We start from the raw sequence: 17828 nt of genomic DNA, 5'->3' as shown, positions 1-17828 counted from the left end.
TCCTCTCTGGTGGAGTGAGGTGGAATGGATCTCTGCAGAACATCAGGAAGCCCTCAGTCTGGGAGTCTTTCACAGGAAGGGCCATTTCTGGCTATATGACTTCCAGACACTCCTTGTTTCCGACTGCAGCTCCCAAGGGCAAGTATGGAAGTGCTTAAAACCAGAATTTATCTGCTCTGCCTGGAGGGCCTACATCTGAATCTTACTCCAATTTTTAACCTAGAAGACTATTCCATGTTTCCAAACTAACCTGACCACCCCATCCCCAAGAGCCACAAACTAGGATTGCCTTATGACTCCTGTTGTTTCCAGGCTGTCTAGAGTGAATCTAATACTGTAAGCCTATATAAGAGAATTGCTTCTGGTTATATTTTAAATATTCTTGGTCCCCCCTACCCAACCTCCAAGACACAGAGGCTAGTCACACTAGGGTGAGAAACCATATCTCTCTAACACACCATAGTTATGCTGGTACATTGAGTAGAAACCCACTTCCTCTATTTCTCTCATGATGAATATAAACAAGGGAAAGGTGATATGGGAGAAGTGGTCATTTAAGCAATGGTAGGACAGATGGTTTCTGGTCACGTGAAGAACCATACAGAGCCAAGAGTGTACCTTCTTGCTTGGAAATGGGAAGTAAGTTGAGAGGTAGGAGATAATGTAATGTAAATCATCTTGGAAACCTTAAAGAGTCATTTATTATGTGCTTAAGTAAAAGTGTATGCCTTTTTTTCTTTTTGTATTTATTTGTTCTTTTTTTGTTTATTTTTGGCTGCTAAATATCTAGAAGACAAACTGTCCCCTGGACTCTGCAGAGCTAAATTTATAAATAATCAAGCAGAATTGTGACTTCAGGGTGGGGGTGGGGGTGGAGAGGAATGGTAAGTGTTCAGGGTGGCTCAACGAGAACACTATTCTTTATTTTTCCAGTACAGTGCTGAGATTGATCCCATTAAATATCAAAGCCAGTGATTAATGGGGTTTGCCTTTGAGCTTCTAAAAAGAGGCCCTGAAAGAAAGGTTATTATTCAGCCATTTACACCCTTTGTGGTTTTCTTGGCAAAGATGCTTGAGTGGTTTGCCATTTCCTTCTCCAACTCATTGTACAGATGAGGAAACTGAGGCAAACAGGGTTGAATGGATTGCCCAGTGTCACCCAGATAGTTAAGTGTCTGGGGCTGGATTTGAATTTAGGTCTTCCAGACTCCAGGCACATGACTCTAACCACTGTACCATCTGTACTTTCATCAGGTGAAAATCTCCATTTACCAATGCAAATCACTACTACCTCTGACTTAATAGATAAGCAAGTCAGTCATTTAGTCAACAAGCATTTATTAAATGCTTACTATGTTCCAGGCACTGTTCTAAGCACTGAGAATGGAAATACAAGCACAAAGTTCTAATGTTCAAACTTACATCCTAACAGGGCAAGACAACACATAAGGGCAAGCTAAAGAGGGTAAAGGATAAGGTTCCCAAGTAGCCAAAGGTTCTTAGAGAAAAAGCCAATTTCCCTGGGTCAGAGGTGTCATTTGAACCTGGGTTTTCTTAACTCCAACCCCAATATTCTCTCCTCTACATCACACTTTTCCTTAAAGGGAACATAGAGCAAATACTTCAAAAAGTATTGCCCCCATTCTGCTAATTGTGCAAACAATTCTAAGCTTCTTGATGAATTCCTATGGATACAAGAGATAGCCTAAAGCCTGTAATCATTGGCCATCTATGTTTTTTCCTCTGTTGACCCTATCACAGAATGGTTATCAGGGAGGAGATTCTCCTAAAGAGAGGATAAGTCATGATAACAAGCTACTGTGTTATTCAGAACCCTCTTTCTGTGCCATCCATCTCAAGGCTATCAAAATGATAGCCTTGCCTTTCATAAACTGGAGCCCAAAGCCAACTCAGCTGAGGCTGGAGATGGCACAAAGGAATAAGTCAATACATCTTATTGTTTTCTAGTGAAATATGTCCAGAGGGTAAGGCATGATGCAGGAGGGACCTGTCTGAAAACTAAGCACCTGTCAGTTTTAATATTAGACTGAAATTTCTGATAATGTCTTTAGGGGAAAAAATGCAACTAGTTCAGCAGTGCTGCAAATAATGAATCCAGTAAGTGGCCACATGTATTTGAATTCGCACTATTTGGAGTTATAATTATGCAAAATATGGTCTTTGGTTCCAACCCAATAGAAATGTGCTATATGAATTCAAAAAATGTAGTCACTTCACAGAATTCATTATTCCCACCGTACTACTTTCAAGTAACCCTGAGAAATTCATGTCTTTAAAAGGGTACAACTATTCTAAAGGAAGTAGGATTCTTTGGGATGAATATTTTAAATTTATTTTTAGCAGCATGGCTGTATAATTTTTATGTGGGTTAGGCTGGTTGTACATTTGAAAATTTAAAAAAATATATCCTCTTTTTGAGGGAATGAGAATAGTTGAGGAGTCTTTTAAATGCTTGTTTATTCTCAGCTATAGAATCAATTGAGAGCAATTGGTGGCATTGATCCAATGTCTTACTTCACACTCAAATAAAAACAAATCTTTACTTCATTCACAAAAAAGCATAATCCAAATATATTTGACCTATGGACCTGACTATCAGGATTGTTCAGGGTCTCTTGAAGCAGGGCAGAAGAAACTAATTTTTTCCCAAATAATATATAATTACCTAGCTATTATCAGTGGGATGAGCTATAAGACCAGGGACGGTTTATCATTTGTCAGGGGCCAGGAGCCTTTGATGTAGCAGCTACCCTAGAGAAAAGCCTAAGTCAGGAGGCATCACACAAGGGTATAAAGCTCAGTCTGTGGGAAGTTTGTTTCATTGCTAGTATTCTATGTCATTCATGATATAAATGTCCTGGATCTCCACACTGACTATTTCATCCTCCTCCAGACAGACACAAGCAATGACAACTCCAAATGCTATTCTTCCAAGAGAAAAGCTCCCTAGGCATGCCTTCTGGGTGTACTCTTCAGTTGAACACCCCTGGCCCACCCCACCCGCACTGCCAACCTCCCAGGGACAAAAAACAGTCACAGTGTAAGAAACCGTTATCTCTCTAAGACACCATAGTTATGCTGGTACATTGAGTGGAAACCCACTCCACTGTCTCTGTCATGCTGCATACACACAGATCTATATTCTACCACTACAGAAGGACAGTGAAATCAGTCTAAAAATCAGTAAAGATATCAATCATCTGAGTCTTCAGTTATTAACACTATGTTCAGTCTTCACCCCAACAAGACAGACAAAATAACCAAAAGGTGTATGTATTTCTTTGTATATTTTTGTCCTGCCTGCTATAGTATTCCCCAGTGACTCCATTTCTCCCCCTTTGAGGCTTTTAATGCAGCAATTATCATTTAGCACTGAAGCAACATGGTTAAGTGAGGAGAGTGCTGGACTTGGAGCTAAGAAGACCAAGGTTCCAATCCCACTTCTAGGACTTACTAGACATATGGCCATGGGTGAGTCACTTAACCTTTCCTAGGTCTATGGCAACTCTTTAAGACTATGTTATTGGTGAATTGTGATCTATTTGATGGAATAATTTCCTACACTCACAGGAACTTGACTGCTTAACAAGTGCCTAGCATTCACTGGGCATTGCGAAGGATATTTAAAAAATAATTAAGATAAAGCTTGGATACTCCAGGAATTTGCAGTTAAGTTGGAAGAACAAAATCAACATAGCTAAAATACTTAGAGGACAATTAAGTGATAAACTCTAGCATACAGCTTATAAATGCAAGGAATTGAAAAAGGGAGTGGGATTATTTTATTTAGCATTAACAAGAGCTCAAGGCAGGGATGGATGTGTTCTGTACAACGGGTGATAATGAGGTCTGAGATTATATGTTCTGGAGTAGTAGGAAATAAGACTAGATAGATAGGGTGGATTGGGTAAGGTTGAGTGTTGTTTTTTTGTTTTTTGTGGTGGGGAAGTTGAATGGTTCTGTGGACTTCCTAAAGTGGGAATGTCAGAGAGTTTTAATAGTATCTCTGCCACCAAGGAAATATAAGCAACTTTGTTCAATCTCATTAAACTGATTCTTTCCCTTTGTCTATATAGGAAAAAAAAATACATTGTTTTATTTGTATCTATAAGGCAAACATCCTAGGATATGAATGACTTGTTTAGTCCTATCACTTCAGATTTATGGGGATCATGAACACTTCGGGGAGTTGAGATTTGGCAAAGAGAAAAAGATAACTCTTTACTATTCATCTGATTGTTAATATCAAGGGAGACATAAAACAGATAGATGTGTGATTATCAAAGATGTTTGTCAACAAGGCTAAGAGTCAAAGGAAGAATAATTCTGAAGAGGAATGCTACCCAATATTCTTATTTGTAAAAGATACTGTTCTGATTACATGAAGTCCCAGAATATTGTAGAGGCTCCTAAGTGAAATTTTAATTACATAAGTATTTAGTTTAACCATCTACACAGAAAAAAACCAAATGGATGAAGTAGGTATCTTGGGCATATTATGCTATACAGTTGGATGGATAACCCAGAAGCTGGTCTATCAGTATTTATAGCTTAGAAAAGCTTTGTAGCTGAGCAATGAACAAGTCTGAGACTTGAATAGAAAAAAAAAGAACTGCTTGGACAGTTTGGGAAAATACCCATTGGTTTTCCAATGCAACAAAGGCCCATCTTTATCAAAACTAGTATTCTCCTGGTGATTCTATATAGCCCTGAATACCTCCACAATCTACAAAATAATGTTGTAGGCTATGGATAGACATATGGTAGCTATAAATAATTGGTAGTATATTATCAGTGAAGAATTGAGCAGGAAAAAATGTCCTAAAGAATATATAATTTAGGAGATATACAATCGAAAGAGATGGGCCAGTAATGTGGCAAGAATATGGAATATGATGGACATCCATAAGTACCTAAGTAATATTAAGAGATCTAGAAGAAAGTCTTCAAGCACATTGGATAGAACTTCTTTGGAAGATATATAAAATATCTTAGAATTATAGAAGCAGAGCAAGAAGGGATCTCAGAAACCATTTAGTCAAATCACTTAGTTTCATAGATGAAGATAGAGGTAAGAGTCACATACGGTAGACTGAGAAGATAGGAATGGGTTGTGATCTGCACCACTCGAGACAGTAATCATGTCAATAAGGCCACAGATCCATTGAAAAACAGAAGCAGATTTTATAAATATTTTAACATCTTATTAATACATTTATATATTATGTATATTATTTTTTATTTAAAATTTGTGCTTTTATTTTTTTAATTGTTTTTATTTTTTGTTTTTACCTCACCTACTTTTTCCCAAGTCTTCCCCAGTGCTTTCCAGAGAGTCATCCTTTAAAACAAAGGATAAGAAGGGGGGGGGCAGTTTGGCATAACTAACCAACCCGCGACAAGATCTGACATCATCTGCAATGTCCTACACCCATAATCCCAAACCTCATTAAAAAGGGGTGGGAGGGAGGTGCTTTTTGAAATGTATTCAGACATAAGCTTGGCCATTGTAATTTCACAGGATTCAGTTTCAATTATTTTTGGTCATGTTCTTTCCATTTACATTTTTATCATTGCATATATTATTTTCCTGGTTCTACTTACTCCATTTTTGAGCAATGCTTACATATTTCCAGACTTCTCCATAGACATCATATTCATTTCTTACAGCACAGTAAATATTTCATTACAATTACCCACCATGACTTGTTTAGCGACTCCCTTATCAATTGATGTAAATTTTGTTTCTAGTTCTTTTCTATTACAAAAAAAGATCTAAGTATTTTGGTATCTGTCTCTTTTTATCATTGACCTTATCAGGGTATATACTTAGCCACAGAATCTATGGGTCAAAGAATATGGATATCTTATTCACCATCTTCAAATATGTCTGAAATGCTTTCCTTTTTTTATGCCTTACCAACTTTCCATTTTGTGCCCATCTTTCTACAACTCCACCAACATTGACTATTGCCATCTTTTGTCATTTTTATCAATTTGATAATTATAAGGTTTCTTTCATATTTTTAAATTTTCATTCTTTCATGTGTTTAATAGATGGCAATTCTTTTTAGAACTTTTGCCCATATCATCTGATCACATCTATTGTTAAATGGCTTTTGTTGTATATGTTTGTATCTATGTATACATACATACATAATATATATATATACATGTAGATTATGTTACCTTATAGCTTGACTATCAAGTCATTAACAGAGATGTTTGATAGAAATATTTTCCCCAATTAATGGCTTCCTTTATTATAAATACATTCTTTAGCAAAAGATTTTCAATTTCATGTAATCCAAGTTACGTATTTTATTTTTTTAATCACTTTTGAACATTGGTTTATTGAGTTAAATTATTTCCGATTTTTCCTTATCTTGTTTGTTATATGGATCAATTTTTTTAAATTTTAACCAGTATCAGATAATTTAATGATGACTGCTTTATATTATAGTTTGAGGTCTGAAATGTGCACTTTTCCCTTAACTGCCTTTTAAAAAAGTATTTTCCTCAATATTCTCAATTTTCTATTCCTTTAAATACATTTGGGGTTTATTTTTTACATAACCTGTAAATTAATATAGGTGTTGGTATGATTTTCATTCTATTGTCGCATCCCTCCTTGAGCACTGAATAATCCTCCCGTTATTAAAGTTGTTCTTTTTTCCTTCAACAAATATTTTACATTGTTATCTATGCATCTATTGCATATGCTTTCTTAGGTTGAATCTTGAAGGGAACTTTCTTTTTTTTTTGGATTTTTTTTTGTTGTTATCTTGTGGGGAAAAAATACTTTGTGAGTTTATTTTGTGGCCTGATATTTTGCTGAATCTATTGTCTCAATTCATTTCTTTGTGGATTTCCTAGGATTTTTCTAAGTGAAATATCTTGTCATCAACAAATGGGAATAGTTTTATTTCTTCTTTGTCTATATTTAGGTATTTATTTCTCTCTTATATTGTTGCTCTTCCTAACATTTCTAGCAATATATAGATAACAGCATGAAAAGGATGTGTACTGATATGTACCCTTTTATGTACTAAAAAAAAGTGAATTGTGTTTGATTTTAGGTGGATATTTAAAAAGGGCTTTTTATGCCTCTGCTTTGTATGTTTTTTTAGCCTAAATGTTCTTTGTCAGAGGCATTTTCTACATTGGTTGATGTAATATGCCTTTGATTTTTAAAAAAATATTATTATATTAATTTTTCCCTAATTTTGAACCATCCTTTTACTTGTTCTGATCATTGTTTTTTTTTAATTTCTTCTCTGCCATGATTTTACTTCACTCATTTTGTATTTTGTTAATTTGATTTTCCCCTATGCCTTTTTAATCAGGTTAATAAAATGTTTATCCATTTTAATTACTCATTTCAAAGAATCACTATTTGGCTTTATAATCTTTTTTGCTTTTCAATTTATTAGTTTCACTTCTAATTTTTAAGGATTACTCTTTTGTCCCTGTTTTGGGTTTGTTCCTATTCTTAATTGCATAGTCTATTAATAATATTTAATACTATTAATAATCCTATAGGATTTATTAATGTATGTTTTTAGGAATATTTTTCCTCTGAAGACTTTATAGCTGCATATAAAAAAATGTGGTATATTGTTCTTTGGTTCATGGGCTACATTCTTATTAATTCCTTCTTTAATCTATGTCTTTCATGGAGTTAGAACTTCAGAAGTGTCAGATTTGCGCTCTCTTCAAACCAAATTTTATCTTATTGTCTTTACAGATCTTTCCCTTTCATCCTTTTACCCTGCCCCTCCTATGCCTTAGTCTTAAAAGTATTAATTCATCAGGGAAGACATATTAGAAACACTGCTTCATTTTAGGAATGATTCTATGTCCTAAAGTGTGCCATACAATTATCTATTCTGCCCTTTCCATTACTATTTTGTTCTACAAAGGTCATACCATCTCATTTCTGTGTCCATGCCTTTTCAATTTTGAGTGTCAGCTTCCCCTACAAACTCACAGATCTCTTCTCTTGGGATGTAATGCTGCCCATGGATGCATAATATTCTTGCAGGGGATCCTCCACTCTGCCTCCTTTCTCATTTTCCTGAGATATTTCCACCTTATTTTGTTTAAACCCACATATATGGGAATACAACATTCAATGACTTAGGTCCCTGAACTGAATGTTATCTGATTAGACAGGTTTGGCCTCAACTGAGTTACAGTCCCCTTTACTTCAGGCCTAGTACAGCCTTTCAAGTGCTATTCTCCCATTTCTACTTCCTTCTTCGACTCTAATCCTTTCCTTCTCTTGGATGCCCTGAATTAGTTTCTGCTACCTTTTGCTGACTGAGTGAGGGCAGAGACAGTGTTTCAGGCAGGGTCTCTGTATTCTTTGGAGTTTATCAAAAGGCCTAGTCACAAGACTTTGAGTCAACTTATGTCCCACTGTGGTAACTTCATGGGAGAAGGGTTCTGAGAGAACTTTTTAAGGAAAATATTTTTCTGGCATTAATTTATATAGATTTTACCTTGTTGAATTTAACTCTTACTGATCCTCTGGATTCGATTACAATTGCTCTAAATCTCACAGGTAACACCTTTTTTTGAGAGTTGGAGAGCTAAATGAGCCTGAATAAGGAGACTAATATGCATTCTTGTTGCTTATACAACCTAGAACAACAAACATTTAATAATCATTCACATATAAACCCTATGTTTTGTTTTATTTTAATAGAATTAAATCAGGCATTGTCCTTACAGCTACTTACTTGCTCATTAATATAATTAGTACTTACATTTATATAAGACAATTACAACATTGCCTTATTGGTTCATTAACACAGCACTGATTTGTTTCACTATTATTATTTACACATCAATTAGCATGCTCTTGCCTACTCAAACAGGACTCCTTATCTAGCCTTCCCAAAGATTCATTGACCAGAAATGTTGCCCTTGCTATCAAGTTCTTGTCCTTGTATAGGATACATTATCTGAAAATCCTTATCTTTAACATGCTGACTTACAGTGTACTATTTCTTCATTTGCATGTGACATATTGTCTGTTAGTTAGATCTCCAAAAGCTTCTTCCTTCAAGGCAGCAAACTTTGCTAGGGTGGATCCATTTACCTCTCTCAGAAATGATCCTATTTACATCTCTTTACCCTTTCCCTCAAACATTTATTTCTTTGGTGGTATTTGTGTGTGGGCAGAAAGTCTCCCACTGGCCAGCAACATAACACGATTTACTTTTTAGCAAACCCATCAAAGCATAGACATCCATGGTGAGTATTGGTCCCAAATCATCACTTTGGAACATTATGTAGCATTATAGCAAAGTTGACTTTGAGCAAAGTATTTTTGAAACTGCTCTTTTAGAGCTGTCTTCACAAGGTTTGTTAATTATAGAAGGACAAAGTGTATATTTGAAAACTAATGTGGCATAAACACAAAGGGTTTTAAAATAAAACTTTTTAAAACTTATAACTTTAAAAAGAATTGCCTGTAACATGTTCTTTTGCATCTCTTCAATAACGAAAAATCTTCATTCTTTGGGAGGAAGGTTTCATGTCTTAGGAAATAGCCAAAAGTCATTCAGAGATACCTCCTGTGAACGGAGTGGTTGACCAAGCTGAATAATTCTATTTGGGGATTATCACAATGTCCTGTGTCCTGTGCTGGAATGTCCTTGAGTGCCTTTCTTTTCTTATTATACAAGCTCTTTCATGTCCCACATGTCCACTGGCATTTAAAGAGACTGTTTCTTAATTTTCTTTTTATCTTCAACATTAAACACATTGCCTTGCACATAGTAAGTGTTCAATAAATGCTTGTTGATAGTGCATAATTGTCCTGAGAGAGAATTTAAAAAATATGTATCCAGGGGCAGCTAGGCCCCGGAGTCAGGAGGATATGAGTTCAAATGTGGCTTCAGACACTTAACACAAAAAACTAGCTGTGTGACCTTGGGCAAGTCACTTAACCCCAATTGCCTTCCCAAAAAAGGCAAATAAATAAATAAAAATATATATCCAATAGGAATAATTGTAAGCTCATTCATTGTTTTGCAAGGGCTTAAAATTAAGTCAAGTAAACTTCCAAAGTCGCCATGGTCTCTCATAGCAGTTTAGTATTATGCCAGGATAAGAAAATATTTCCTTGGCAAAGATAGGGTATACGTGTTTCTATGTGAGAATGTGTTTGAGTGTGCATATGGGTGTATATATGGATGAATCACATTCCACCAGGCAAGGTAGAAAATGGTCATTCACGTGAAAAAAATACATGTATATACACAAATATTTATGTATATGTATATATATGTATACATGTATTATGCACACACACACATACACATATATTCCTTTTTGCCTTGCTTGGTGAGGTGTGATTCATCTGTTATAAGAACAATTACTGCTCAAGGGTCCTTTAAAAAAAAAGCTACAAAGTAGCAGCACAAAGATTTTTTAAAGCTACTTAACAGATTTTATGAACAGCTAATGACTCCTGAGAAGAATTTTATTGAGCTAAGGCTTTGCTGTTATTTAAATGAACTGTTTACTTATTTCTTAGGAATTTACACATAACCAACTGCTGTATTTGGGAGTGTTGAACAGTCTGATTTTCACTTGTAGCAGTTACAGGTTAACCCCTTCCTTCTCTGGAAAGCTATATATGTTCCCATTAGTGAATTTTTGATATATTCATGTAATTTGCTTAGCTTAGCTAATGCCTACCAACAAGCACTGAATCAGTACATGGTACCAATGTTGACACTTGTGCTCGACCTAATTTTTTAACTTTTTAAAAAAAATTTTTTATTAGGAGCATTTAGCATATCAGAAGTACCTTTTAAAGAAATTAATAGCCTTTAGGTGTTAAGCAACATTCCCAAAGTCAGATTCAAATGTTAAAAATTTCAAAAAGGAGAATGTGATAGATTCTAGAACGTATTAACCTTCAATAAATTTGATGGTGATCCTTGGCCACCTTTGAGAAAGAATTATTAATATGGTTTTCATGCTATGTAAAAGAGTGAAATGAGCAATAGAAACCAACACTAAATCAATAAAAACAAATTGTTCCAAGCTAATCTCATTTATTTTTTAATAGATTCACTTGGATGGTAGCTTTGTATATAAAAAAATTCCTGTTTGGAAGTGGGAGGAGTTGGGGCAGGAAGAACTAGATGATTCCTTTCAACTCTGGTATTTTATAAAATTTTCAATATATTCTTACTTGATTTATTATTACTATTGTCATTATTTAAAATGATAATAGCATCACCATCAAGGACCATAGATAACATTTATATAGTGCTTTAAGGCAAGGATTCTTAACCTACACTTCTTGATTTTAGGGAATCGATAAACTTGAATAGGAGAGGGGGAAAATGCATATTTTTTTTGCTAACCTCTTAGTGAAATTGAATATTTCCTTTAATTATTTAAAATTAAATGTATTAAGTTTAAAACATTATTCTGAGAAAAGGTCCATATACTTCATCAAACAGCCAAAAGGGTTCATGGCATAAAGAGGTTAACCCTTTGCTTTAAGGATCTCTTCTGAGTATTAGACATTTACTTGGAAAAAGCAAAAATGAAGCAGATACAGAGGGTGTTATAGTCTGTGTGTGTGTGTGTGTGTGTGTGTGTGGTTTCACTGGTATAGGAAACTCACAGATAGGGAAACTACCTCTACCAAGATAGATCAGCACCTTCTATCCTTAGTTGCCTTGGGCACTGAAAGGTAAAATAAATTGCCCATGGTCACATGACTAATATATGTCAAAGGCAGACTTTGAACCCAGATATTTCTGACTCTAAAACCAGACCTCGACATTCTATGTTGTGCTGCCTGTTTAATTACATGTTATTTTGTGTTGCTAATTTGGAGGGTCTATTCCCCCCTTTTGAAAACTGAATGTAATGCAACCATCTCTAATCTTTCAGCTGTTCTGCTTTCCCATCAATCTTCAGAGATTTCTGATAGTATTTCTATCATTACCATCTGTGAACCCAGTTAATACTCTTGTATATAATTTGTTTAGACCTAAAGATGTAAACTCATTCAAGGCAATGTGGTTAATAGTCAGTAATGGTCAATAAACATTTGGTGAACATCTACCATGTTCCAGGCACTGTGCTGGGAAAACAGATGACTAGTTTAGAGACATTATTATTGCTGAAAATGTAAACAAAATTGGAATTTGGTGTCAAAGAATCTCAGAATGTGAGAAATGGAAGGGATCTTAGGACTCATCTGGCACAGTCACTTCATTTAGCAGATGGAGAAACTGAGGCCCAATTATAAGTCTCTTAGCAAAGTAACAAAGCAAGTTAAACTTGGGAATTCAACTCAGATCTTCTGGCTCCAAATCTAGCCCTAGTTGGTTTTACCATCTCTCTGCCACTTGTTTACATTATACCTCCTACCTCAAACAATGAGCCTGTACTTTTATTCACAGCAAGGCCTTAGTCCAGTCCAATGGATCAGGCTCTTCAATTCGCCAAAAGAAAAAGCAAGAAGTGTGGCACATGGATGGTTTGTGGTGATGAGAATGTTTGTGTCTCAATGTTAACCAGAGTAACAACTATCTTTCCAAACCCTGTGGTATTCAGAGAATGTTCCTTGAAGCCAAAAAACCATGGCACATGGTGAAAGGATTTGACTCTTGCTTATTAAAAAAAAATCCATGGAAGCAGCATGCCCCAGAAGGCATGAATTAAAGTCAATGTTGTAATTAAGTTAAATGCTTTTGCCAAATAATTGCTTAAGGAAGAGAAGGTAGAAGGAAAAAAGAAAACTTTAGCCATGGAGGGACTTATTAAGTCATGCGATTATTTACTTGTGGATGGAAGCATTTATTAAAAAAAAAAAACCTGAACCTCTTATCAGGCCTTTTGGCTACTGTGTTCCTGGGTGAAAGAAGGGTGGAGATTGGGGTTGGGAGTTGAAGCTGCTTGCTTTGTAAGGGTCAGTATTTAGAAGAGGTGCCTTTTAATGTACGAAACAATGTTAGGACTTGAAATGTGCCATCATGGCTAGGCATATTTTTCTATGACTATTTTAGAAGGGTCTCCAGTGCAAGCTATATGCAGCTGGTAAAAAATAAATCTTTCCACAAGGGTCTATTCATTGCCCGATATATACATTAAATTTTGTATATTCAGTTCAAGTTAACAAATATTTATTAAGCACCTGCTTATTCAAGGCACTGTACGAGGCACCAGGGATACAAAAGACAAAAGGAAATTGCACCAGCCTGATAGAAAATTACTTTCTGGGGCAGCTAGGTGGTGCAGTGAATAGAGCACTGGCCCTGAAGTCAGGAGGACCTGAGTTCAAATCTGGCCTCAGACACTTAACACTTACTAGCTGTGTGACCTTGGGCAAGTCACTTAACCCCAATTGCCCTGCCTTCCCTCCTCCCAAAAAAAAAATTTTCTATTGGGGAGTAGTTAATGGAGAATAATGACTACACATATATGTAAACTTTAAATATATGCAAAATAATTTCAAGGAAGAAAGAAAAATAAGGGGTGGGGAGTAGAAAAAGAGGAAAAGAATGAAGAAAATCCTTATGTAGGTGGTGGCATATGTGCTGTGTTTTCTAATAATTTAGGAATTCCATAAGGCAGAAGTGGGAGAGATAGTATGGAAATTCTATGAGTCTACGGTGAGAAGAAAGAATATTCTAACATAAAGTTTTATATCCCTCAGAGATGGGAGATGGAGCATTCCATTGCTGTATTACACATGATAGGGGATGCAATATTTCCTTTTGGATGCAATTATTATATGAGTAAAGAGGTATGTGACTCACGCTATTGAAGTTAAAAAAAAGGAGCCCCTGTCAGCCTGGGTCTTGGGAAACGAGGTTACTGTTATTGCTGAGGATCATTCCTTTGTCCTCCAACATTTTTATAGAACCCCTTAGTCTCAAGTTGTCAAAGATAAAAGATCTATGACTCAATCAGACACCCCCTTGGCTCAGGTGAAAAGTCTGGGCAGGAAGGCCACTGGTCAGTTACCTTCAACTGTCTGGGAAGTACAGTCAGCTTGTATACTCATCTTTTTAAAAGTGTGTTATTGTGCTAATAAAATGTTCTTGGTTATGTTTTTATAACATTTGGTAATAGGAGCCCCAAAGGAACCATGTGTTTATTATATTGAACCTACATTTTATCCAAACCGATACCCACCCAATCAATACCATCTTAAGTTATGCTTCTTGGAATAATTTCATCATCCAGTTGAATATTGTGTGTATTTCCTGCAGCAAAATGACCCAAAGGATTTTGTTCTGGTTTTAGCAAGTTGGATTTCAGATTCGATTCAATTTCTTGCAGCTGGGACATACAGCTTTATGAATCACTGCTTCTCTGACTTAGATGAATACCAAGAGGGGAAAGCTAGAGCATTGCAAAGGAGTCAATCCTAAGAGTCGGCAGCAATTACTACTATTCTAGGGAGCCTTTGGCTGAAGCTTGGCAGTTGGGGGGAAGATCATAGTGTAACTGTGTCATGACCCTGTTTGATTACATTTTATGGGAGAGCAACAGAAAATATGACAGTCACATATGAGAAATATTTTTTTTAAAACCCCTGATGCAATTACTATAACCTGACCCAAGGAAACCTGACGTGAACTCTGAATAACTTTGAAGATAAAAAAGGCATATTGAGGGAAGGGAAAGGAGCTTTCAATATCAAACACCATTCCAGTTTAAATTGTTACCAACATTTCTTAAAGCCATAGCCACTCTCTAGCGTTAGAATTAAAAAAAAAAATTTACAATTCATACTATTCCCCCCAAAGAATTTTACTTTGTACATTCTTATACAAGAGTGTGTAAATAGTATATACATTTCCACACATATATGCATATATACATACATTTGTACACATATGTATATGTGTAAATATATACATATTACATGTGTGTGTATATGTGTATGTGTGTACATATATAATAGTGACTATAGTATCAAAATGTTTAAACATTTTGTCTGAGCCATCCCACTCACCCATCTGGAAGATGTCTAGATAGTAGGTGGGATGTAGAGAGGGCAGCATAAAGACTATGTTTGCAGCTGCTAGAAAGAAAAATGCTGCACAAATTCCAGGTACTCATAAGCTCCTTAGCATTATTTACGTATGCCGATGCCACAGGAAAAGAAAACCGAAAAGAAAAGGGGGCATGGGTAGATTCATGGATAAAGTAAAATTAGAGGAGTTTCATATGTATGTTTTTTTTTCCTCTAAACTATGACTGAGTAAAGAAATATCTAAAAATTTGAAACTTGTAAAGAAAATGAATAATTGTAAATTATATTAACCTTTTGGAAGTATTTCAAGGCATGCCAGCCTATGATTTGGAAGGGAAAGCTACTCAATTAAACTAACCAATTTGCACACAGATGATTCTTGAAATTCATAAGAAGTTGGCATTGATTTTGCATCTCCTACATTTGACTAATTATTTCTTTTTCTTTTAACATCTCAAAGCATTTATACATGAAGATCATGAATATTTAGTGACAGAATCAGAATCTGAAAGTTGGAAGGCTCAACCCAGCAACCATCTTCTCCAACCTATGCATAAACGATATCCCCACTCTAACTTATCCCATATCTCCATTTATGCAATGCAATGTTGAAATGGTTTTTTTTCTTCAGTGATCGATAGGTAGGTAGCACCTGGTTTCCAGTCTTCACTGCCAGTACAATCCTTATCGTGTGCCAATGTTTAGGTACACTCATTAAGTTGCCAGTCTCATTTCTTACTGATGGAAAATCTGATTCCAGAACTAGCACAGGGTGAGCTAGGATTTTCCTCAGGATAATTGGGGGGGGGGGGGGAGGGAGGCAGGGCCGGGGGAGAGAAGTGAAGAAGTAGCAATGAATAGGAATACTTCCCTTCACTAAGTCTGGACCACCACCACCTAAGCCCTGGGAAACCATGAAACAGAATGTCTGGGCAGTTTCATGCTTGATAGCGCTAAAGCACCCTCAACAATTTCCTCTAGTTCTTTGTCTCTCACCACTCCCAAGTGAATTCACCCCAGAGGCTAGAATTGTTAGGTATAGCTCTGAGAATACTACCTTGAAACCACCATATCATGGATAATATTTTTTTCAGTGTTAGTCTTTGGCCAAGACAAGAAAATTAAATGTAAACTTCCCTAGAGGAAAGTTAATATAACATTTTTATTCAGTTTTGGCCATGCCTGAGAAGGCTGAACTATGTGTTGGGGTAAAAACAAAATTCACTCTAAACATTCTACCTCTGCTTTTCCTGCTCATAGTGGTTAACATATGTATTTTTGAGACATCTGCAAAGTATAATACCTCAAATAGGTTTCCAATTCTGATGTATGACTACTATTTACAGTGTTTTATTGTGAATGCTAATCATATTTTTTTACCAATCCCCAGTCACAGGAAAGAAGGTTTCAGTGTTAACAATATACACTCACAATTCCAAAGCCCACTCTGGAGAAAGTCCAGGGAAAGGGAAACTGGGAGAAAGGTCCTGGGATGATGATAACTTGGGGGAAAAAACTGAGGTTATTTAGCCTGGAAAAGTAAAGAATCAGAAGGAAAATGGCATCTATCTTCAAGCATTTAAAACTGTCCTGTGGATGAGAGATTATTCTATGTAGTTCTGTTTAGTCTCAATGGTCACAACTAAAGACTATGAATGAAAGTTACAAAGAGGCAAATGTAGACTTAATATAAAAATAAACTTGCTAATAATTAGAGCAAACAGAAACTGTAATGGGTTGTTTTGGGCTAAAGCACTTTACCCCTCATTGGAGGCAAAGGATACATTGCTTTTTCGTCAAGGATACATTTTTATGCTTTTGGAATTCTTTCTGACTGAGATTCTGGGATATCCTTCAGTACTAGTGTTGGGTGGGTGAGTACCAAGATGAATTGAATCAATGTGCATGGGAACACTGGGGCTCAGAAGTTATCAAAAGTTTCAATATGTGCTCCTACCTAATCCCAAGAAGTTTCTTCCCTCTACCAAGACATATAACCAGGGTAACTCCTTCATTATGACCCTGTCCTGCAACTGTTTCCCACTCCATTTAATAAACAATTACCCAATATCCTTCATGTTCTAGGAGTTATGCAAAAACAAAACAAAAAAAAAAATGGCTTTTGACTCAGGAGTTTAAAATCCAATTGCCTAGAGAGGTAGCTTTCCTCATTCTTCAGTAGCAAGTAGCAGTAGACATTAAAGTAAAACTAAAAAGGAAAAAATAACGTATGAGAAGAGAAGAAACTTCAAAGAGAGAACACACTACTGCTACAAGTTGGGTTTTGTTGCATATCATGATCACCTTTTTGTATGGGTTCTTTAAATATCTTAAGACATACAATCTAGTGTTCATCTAATAGCAAAACATGATTAACAGACCAAAAATGTGATTATGAGATGAACAAAGGACTTGCCTGAATAAATCCATGCTATACAAAGTAATGCCATTTTTCTAATGAAGACATCTCTTAAGGGATTCATGGTTAAGAAATAGGTCTGGGGGGCGGCCTGGTAGCACAGCGAGTAAGAGCACCGGCCCCAGAGTCAGGATGACCTGGGATCCAATCCGGGCTGTGATACTGCCCACGCAGAAACACCTGGCCGTGTAACCTTGAGCAAGTTACTTAACCCCAATTGCTTAGGGGTGACCAGGTGGCAGTGAGTAAGAGCACCGACCCAGAGTTGGGATGACCTGGGATCAAATCTGGGCTCTGATACTTAGCACCGCACCCAGAAATAACTGGCCATGTAACCTTGAGCAAATTATTTAACCCAAT

The 17828-nt window shown here is 36.1% G+C and overlaps 1 protein-coding gene and 1 pseudogene across 2 annotated transcripts in view; both read left to right on the top strand.

The window, feature by feature from the left end:
- The window catches only part of SLCO3A1 (solute carrier organic anion transporter family member 3A1), a 355744-nt gene that overhangs the window by 181286 nt on the left and 156630 nt on the right, over nucleotides 1–17828 (top strand). The gene's annotated exons all lie outside the window — the stretch shown is intronic.
- Nucleotides 1–17828, top strand: part of LOC138169239 (cytochrome c oxidase subunit 5B, mitochondrial pseudogene) — a 64525-nt pseudogene extending 46697 nt beyond the window's left edge.

This window comes from Petaurus breviceps, unplaced genomic scaffold (genome assembly GCF_028583685.1).
Source record: "Petaurus breviceps papuanus isolate PSGF00001 unplaced genomic scaffold, PetGlider_PUasm1.0 37, whole genome shotgun sequence".
NCBI classification, from domain to species: Eukaryota; Metazoa; Chordata; class Mammalia; order Diprotodontia; family Petauridae; genus Petaurus; species Petaurus breviceps.
The sequence above is the reverse complement of the archived record's forward strand: the minus strand, read 5'-3'. Positions and strand labels throughout refer to the sequence as shown.